Raw genomic sequence first — 8200 nt, 5'->3', positions numbered from 1 at the left:
TTTTCCTCAATGCATTTCAATGGGGAAATGTTGCCACAGACAAAACATGCCCTGAGGCGATTGAAATGGCAGTTATGCTCATTGATATGCGCAGGCACACCCAGTTACTATGCCAACGCCTACGAACGTCACATGACCTTTCCAGGACACAGTTTCTGGCAGATAATTTCTGCTCTTAAAGCGAAACCCACAGCACAAATGCAAATCTAGCTTCATCACATGACGCATGCCCCTGAGAGAGAATGTGCGCCAAAGTGTATTTAGAAGCCAGGTGAGTCAAACTGGCTCTTAAAGGGCCAACGCGCGAAAGTGATTCTTAAGGGGTCGGCGCAATGAAATGAGTCTTAAAGGGCCAGCGTGCTAAATCGAAAGCTGATTGACCCCAGGCTCCAAATCGGAGGCTGAGCCACCCGGGCCTCCAAATTGGAGGCTGATCGACCCTGGCCTACAAATCGGAGGCTGAGCGACCCTGGCGTCCAAATCGGACCCAGAGTCGCCCCGTCACCAAATTGGACCCAGAGTGGCTCCGCCCACCAAATCGGACCCTGAGGGGACCCGCCCACAAATTCGGACCCTGAGGTGCTCCGCCCACCAAATCGGACCCTGAGGGGCCCCGCCCACCAAATCGGACCCAGAGTGGCCCCGCCCACCAAATTAGACCTAGAGTGGCCCCGCCCACTAAATTGTACCCAGAGTAGCCCCGCCCAACAAATCGGACCCTGAAGGGCCTCGCCCACCAAATTGAACCCATAGTGGACCCGCCCACCAAATTGGACCTTGAGGGGCCCCACCCACAAAATTGGACCCTGAGGGGCCCCACCCACAAAATCAGACCCTGAGGGGCCACACCCACAAAATCAGACCCTGTGGGAACCCCGCCACCAATTCAAGCCCTGAGGAGCCCAGGCCACCGAATCGGATCCTGAGGGGCCCCACCCACCAAATCAGGCTCTGAGGCCAAAGTGGCCCCTGAGAGGCACCCACAGTTAAAACGGATCTTGAGTTGAAAGTCTTGCAGGGGTAGCAGGTAAGTCTCTCTTAAAGGGGCAGCCCAGGCACCGTTTCAAACCACTATCTGTACTTCCTTCAGGAAATACACATCTAGTTATAGTGGTTTGAAAAAACCACTATATTGTAATCCGAACGCTGCTAACTTATTATAGTGGTTTGAAAAAACCACTATATTGTAATCCGAACGCTGCTAACTTATTCTTCTTCTTATTATTATTAAGTTGATTTCCGCAATTAATGCGGCCCGAACCGCTACACGCACAGAATCCGTTGAGGTGTCGTTTCGAAGCCAGCGTCCATGAGAGGTGTGCTAAGTATTTTTCGTGTCGATCGGATTTGTAGTTTTTGCGCAATTTGCATTTGAAATTTTTTTTTCCCGTCATTGGAATGCACTGTCTCCAATGCTTTTCAATAGGAAATGGCAAAACGTGCCCTGAGGCGATTGAAATGACAGTTGAGCTCATTGATATGCGCAGGCAGACCCAGTTACTATGCCAACGCCTACGAACTTCACTTGAACCCCAGCACAGAGCCTCTGCCACATAATATCAGCTCTTAAAGCGAAACCCACAGCACAAATGCAAATCTAGCTTCATCACATGACACATGCCCCTGAGAGAGAATGTGTGCGCCAAAGTGGATTTAAAAGAAGCCCAGTCAGCCAAACTAGCTCTTAAAGGGCCAACGCGCCAAAGTGATTGTTAAAGGGCCAGCGCACCCAAATGAGTCTTAAAGGGCCGACACACCAAATCGGAGACTGAGCCACCCCGGCCTCCAAATCGGAGGCTGAGCCACCCCGGCCTCCAAATCGGACAATGAGCCACCCCGGCCTCCAAATCGGAGGCTGATCGACCCAGGCCTCCAAATCAGAGGCTGAGCCACCCCAGCCTCAAAATAGGAGGCTGAGCCACCCCGGCCTCCAAATCGGAGGCTGATCGACCCCGGCCTCCAAATCGGAGGCTGAGCCACCCCGGCCTCCAAATCGGAGGATGATCCACCCCGGCCTCCAAATCAGAGGCTGAGCCACCCCGGCCTCCAAATCGGAGGCTGAGCCACCCCGGCCTCCAAATCGGAGGCTGAGCCACCCCGGCCTCCAAATCGGAGGCTGATCCACCCCGGCCTCCAAATCGGAGGCTGATCCACCCCGGCCTCCAAATCGGAGGCTGATCCACCCCGGCCTCCAAATCGGAGGCTGATCGACCCAGGCCTCCAAATCGGAGGCTGAGCCACCCCGGCCTCCAAATAAGAGGCTGAGCCACCCCGGCCTCCAAATAAGAGGCTGAGCCACCCCGGCCTCCAAATAAGAGGCTGAGCCACCCCGGCCTCCAAATAAGAGGCTGAGCCACCCCGGCCTCCAAATAGGAGGCTGAGCCACCCAGGCCTCCAAATCGGAGGCTGATCCACCCCGGCCTCCAAATCGGAGGCTGATCGACCCCGGCCTCCAAATCGGAGGCTGACCCACACCGGCCTCCAAATCGGAGGCTGAGCCACCCCGGCCTCCAAATCGGAGGCTGATCGACCCAGGCCTCCAAATCGGAGGCTGAGCCACCCCGGCCTCCAAATAAGAGGCTGAGCCACCCCGGCCTCCAAATAAGAGGCTGAGCCACCCCGGCCTCCAAATAAGAGGCTGAGCCACCCCGGCCTCCAAATAAGAGGCTGAGCCACCCCGGCCTCCAAATAGGAGGCTGAGCCACCCAGGCCTCCAAATCGGAGGCTGATCCACCCCGGCCTCCAAATCGGAGGCTGATCGACCCCGGCCTCCAAATCGGAGGCTGAGCCACCCCGGCCTCCAAATCGGAGGCTGAACCACCCCGGCCTCCAAATCGGAGGCTGAGCCACCCCGGCCTCCAAATCGGAGGCTGAGCCACCCCGGCCTCCAAATCGGAGGCTGAGCCACCCCGGCCTCCAAATCGGAGGCTGATCCACCCCGGTCTCCAAATCGGAGGCTGATCCACCCCGGCCTCCAAATCGTAGGCTGAGCCACCCCAGCCTACAAATCGGAGGCTGAGCCACCCCGGCCTCCAAATCGGAGGCTGAGCCACCCCGGCCTCCAAATCGGAGGCTGAGCCACCCCGGCCTCCAAATCGGAGGCTCATCGACCCCGGCCTCCAAATCAGAGGCTTTTTGACCTCGGCCTCCAAATCGGAAGCTCAACGACCCCGGCCTCCAAATTGGAGGCTGAGCGACCCCAGCCTCCAAATCTTACCCAGAGTGGCCCCGCCCACCAAATCGGACCCTGTGGGGGCCCCGCCCACCAAATCGGACCCTGAGTGGCCCCGCCCACCAAATCGGACCCAGAGTGGTCCCGCCCACCAAATTGGACCCAGAGTGGTCCCGCCCACCAAATTGGACCCAGAGGGGCTCCGCCCACAAAATCAGACCCAGAGGGGCCCCTGCCACAAAATCAGACCCTGAGGGGCCGCGGCCACAAAATCGGACCCTGATGGGCCCCAGTCACAAAATTGGACCCTGATAGGCCCCGGCCACAAAATCGGACCCTGAGGGGCCCCAACCACAAAATCCGACCCTGAGGGGACCCAACCACAAAATCGGACCCTGAGAGGCCCCGCCCACCAAATTGGACCCAGAGTGGTCCCGCCCACCAAATTGGACCCAGAGGGGCTCCACCCACAAAATCGGACCCAGAGGGGCCCCTGCCACAAAATCGGACCCTGAGGGGCCGCGGCCACAAAATCAGATCCTGAGGGGCCGCGGCCACAAAATCGGACCCTGAGGGGCCCCAACCACAAAATCGGACCCTGAGGGGACCCAACCACAAAATCGGACCCTGAGGGGCCCCTGACACAAAATCGGACCCTGGGTGGCCCCGGCCACAAAATCGTACCCTGAGGGGCCCAACCCACAAAATCGGATCCTGAGGGGCCCTGCCCCCCAAATTGGACCCTGAGGGGCCCCGCCCACCAAATCGGACCCTGAGAGGTCCCACCCACAAAATCGGACCCTGAGGGGCCCCACCTGCAAAATTGGACCCTGAGGGGTTCCAGCCACAAAAATTGGATCCTGATTGGCCCCGGCCACAAAATCGGACCCTGAGGGGCCCCAGCCACAAAATCGGACCTTGAGGGGCCCCACCCACCAAATCAGACCCTGAGGGGCCCCGGCCACCAAATCGGACCCTGAGTGGCCCCGGCCACAAAATCAGGCCCTGAGGGGCCCCACCCACAAAATCAGACCATGAGGCCAAAGTGGCCCCTGAGAGGCACCCACAGTTAAATCGTATCCTGAGTTGAAAGTCTTGCAGGGGCAGCAGGCAAGTCTCTCTTAAAGGGGCAGCCCGGGCACCATTTCAAACCACTATCTGTACTTCCTTCAGGAAATACACATCTAGTATTATTATTATTATTCAGTTGATTTTCCGCAATTAATGCGGCCCGAACCGCTACATGCACAAACTCCGTTGAGGCGTCATTTCGAAGCCAGCATCCACGAGTGGTGTGCTAAGTATTTTTCGTGTCGATCGGATTTGTAGTTTTTGCGCAATTTGCGCTTGAAAAAACATTTTCCTGTCATTGGAATGCATTGTCTCAATGCATTTCAAAGGGAAAATTTTGCCATAGGGAAAACATGGGGTAGTCGTGAGGTGGCAGTTAAGCTCATTGATATGCGCAGGCACACCCAGTTACTTTGCTAACGCCTACGAACTTTACATGACCCCACCAGGACAGAATTTCTGCCAGATAATATCAGTTCTTAAAGTGAAACTCAAAGCACAAATGCAAATCTGATCGACCCTGGCCTACAAATCGGACCCAGAGTGGCCCCGCCCACCAAATCGGACCCAGAGTGGCCCCGTCCACCAAATCAGACCCAGAGTGGCCCCGCCCACCAAATTGGACCCAGAGGGGCTCCACCCACCAAATTGGACCCAGAGGGTCTCCACCAACAAAATCGGACCCTAAGGGGCCCCACCCACAAAATCGGACCGAGAGGCCCCAGCCACAAAATCTGACCCTGAGGGATCCTGTCCACCATTTCAAGCCCTGAGGAGCCCAGGTCACCGAATCGGATCCTGAGGGGCCCCGCCCACCAAATCGGACCCTGAGAGGCCCTGCCCACCAAATTGGACCCAGAGTGGTCCCGCCCACAAAATCAGACCCTAAGGGGCACCACCCACAAAATTGGACCCTGAGGGACCCCGGCCACAAAATCGGACCCTGAGGGGCCCCGGCCACAAAATCGGACCCTGAGGGGCCCCACCCACAAAATCGGACCTTGAGGGGCCCCACTCACAAAATCGGACCCTGAGGGGCCCCACCCTAAAAATCGGACCCTGAGAAGCCACACGCACAAAATTGGACCCTGAGGGGCCACACCCTCAAAATCGGACCCTGAGGGGCCACACCCACAAAATAGGAGCCTGAGGAATCCCGGCCAACAACTCAAGCCCTGAGGAGCCCAGGCCAAGGAATCAGATCCTGAGGGGCCCCACCCACCAAATCAGACCCTGAGCAAGTGGCCCCTGAGGCACGCACAGTTAAAACGGATCCTGAGTTGAAAGTCTTGCAGGGGCAGCAGGCAAGTCTCTCTTAAAGGGGCAGCCCGGGCACTATTTCAAACCACTATCTGTACTTCCTTCAGGAAATACACATCTAGTTCTTCTTCTTCTTATTATTATTATTCAGTTGATTTCCGCAATTAATACAGCCCGAACCGCTACACGCACAGACGCCGTTGAGGTGTTGTTTCGAAGCCAGCGTCCACGAGAGGTGTGCTAAGTATTTTTCGTGTCGATCGGATTTGTAGTTTTTGCGCAATTTGCGTTTGAAATTTTTTTTTTCCCGTCATTGGAATGCACTGTCTCCAATGCTTTTCAATGGGTAATGGCAAAACGTGCCCTGAGGCGATTGAAATGGCAGTTGAGCTCATTGATATGCGCAGGCAGACCCAGTTACTATGCCAAAGCCTACGAACGTCACATGACATCCCAAGGACAGAGCTTCTGCCACATAATATCAGCTCTTAAAGTGAAACCCACAGCACAAATGCAAATCTAGCTTCATCACATGACACATGCCCCTGAGAGAGAATGTGCGACAAAGTGGATTTAGAAGCCCAGTGAGCCACCCTGGCTCTTAAAGGGCCGACGTGCCACAGTGATTTTTAAAGGGCCAGCGCACCGAAATGAGTCTTAAAGGGCCGGCGCGCCAAATCGAAAGCTGAGTGACCCCGGCCTCCAAATCGGAGGCTGAGCCACCCCGGGGTCCAAATCGGAGGCCGAACCACCGCGGCCTCCAAATCGGAGGCTGAGCCACCCTGGCCTCCAAATCGGACCCAGTGTCGCCCCGCTCAAAAAATCAGACCCAGAGTAGCACAGCCCACCAAATCGGATCCTGAGGGGCCCCGCCCACCAAATCAGACTCCGAGTGGCCCCGCCCACCAAATCGGACCCTGAAGGGCACCGTCCACCAAATCGGACCCTGAGGAGCCCCGCCCACCAAATCAGACCCTGAGAAGCCCCGCCCACCAAATCGGACCCAGATTGACCCCGCCCACCAAATCGGACCCCGAGGAGCCCCGCCCAACAAATCGGACCCAGATTAACCCCGCCCACCAAATCGGACCCTGAAGGGCCCCGACCACCACATCGGACCCAGAGGGGCCCCGCCCACCAAATCGGACCCAGGGGCCCCGCCCACCACATCGGACCCAGAGGGGCCCCACCCACCAAATTGGACCCAGGGGCCCCGCCCACCAAATCGGACCATGAGGGACCCCGCCCACCAAATTGGACCATGAGGGGCACCGCCCACTAAATCGGACCCAGAGTGGCCCCGCCCACCAAAATGGACGCAGGGGGCTCCACCCACAAAATCAGACCCTAAGGGGCCCCACCCACAAAATCGGACCCTGAGTGGGCCCGGCCACAAAATCAGACCCTGAGGGGCCCCAACCACAAAATCGGACCCTGAGAGACCCCGGCCACAAAATCGAACCTAGAGGGGCCCCAGTCACAAAATAGGACCCTCAGGGGCCCCAACCACAAAATCAGACCCTGAGGTGCCCCGGTCACAAAATCGGACCCTGAGGGGCCCCAGCCGCAAAATAAGACCCTGAGGGGCCCCACCCACAAAATCGGACCCTGAGAGACCCCGGCCACAAAATCGAACCCAGAGGGGCCCCAGTCACAAAATCAGACCCTAAGGGGCCCAGGTCACGAAATCGGACCCTGAGGGGCCCCACCCACAAAATCAGACCCTGAGGGGCCCCGCCCACCAAATTAGACCCTGAGGGGCCCCACCCTCAAAATCAGACCCTGAGGGGCCCCAGCCACAAAATCAGACCCTGAGGGGTCCCAGCCACAAAATCGGACTCTGAGGGGCCCCACCCACAAAATCGGACCCTGAGGGGCCCCACCCACAAATCCAGACCCTGAGGGGACCCGGACACAAAATCGGACCCTGAGAGACCCCGGCCACAAAATCGGACCCAGAGGGGCCCCAACCACAAAATCAGACCCTGAGGGGCCCCAGTCACAAAATCGGACCCTGAGGGGCCCCACCCACAAAATCAGACCCTGAGGGACCCCAGCCACAAAATCAGAACCTGAGGGGCCCCAACCACAAAATCAGAACCTGAGGGGCCCCACCCACAAAATCAGACCATGAGGGACCCCACCCACAAAATCGGACCCTGAGGGGCCCCGCCCACCAAATTTGACCCTGAGGGGCCCCACCCTCAAAATCGGTCGCTGAGGGGCCCCACCCACAAAATCGGACCCTGAGAGACCCTGGCCACAAAATCGAACCCAGAGGGGCCTCAGTCACAAAATCAGACCCTAAGGGGCCCCAGCCACAAAATCGGACCCTGAGGGGCCCCACCCACTAAATCAGACCCTGAGGGACCCCAGCCACAAAATCGGACCCTGAGGGGCCCCACCCACAAAATCAGACCCTGAGGGTCCCCGGTCACAAAATCGGACCCTGAGGGGCCCCACCCACAGAATCGGACCCTGATGGGCCCCAACCACAAAATCAGACCCTGAGGTGCCCCGGTCACAAAATCGGACCCTAAGGGGCCCCACCCACAAAATCAGACCCTGAGGGTCCCCGGTCACAAAATCGAACCTAGAGGGGCCCCAGTCACAAAATAGGACCCTCAGGGGCCGCAACCACAAAATCAGACCCTGAGGTGCCCCACCCACAAAATCAGACCCTGAGGGGCCCCACCC

The sequence above is a fragment of the Dendrobates tinctorius genome, unplaced genomic scaffold (genome assembly GCF_039654945.1).
Source record: "Dendrobates tinctorius isolate UK_male_01 unplaced genomic scaffold, ASM3965494v1 ptg000108l, whole genome shotgun sequence".
Classification (NCBI taxonomy): Eukaryota; Metazoa; Chordata; class Amphibia; order Anura; family Dendrobatidae; genus Dendrobates; species Dendrobates tinctorius.
This window is presented reverse-complemented; position numbering follows the sequence as displayed.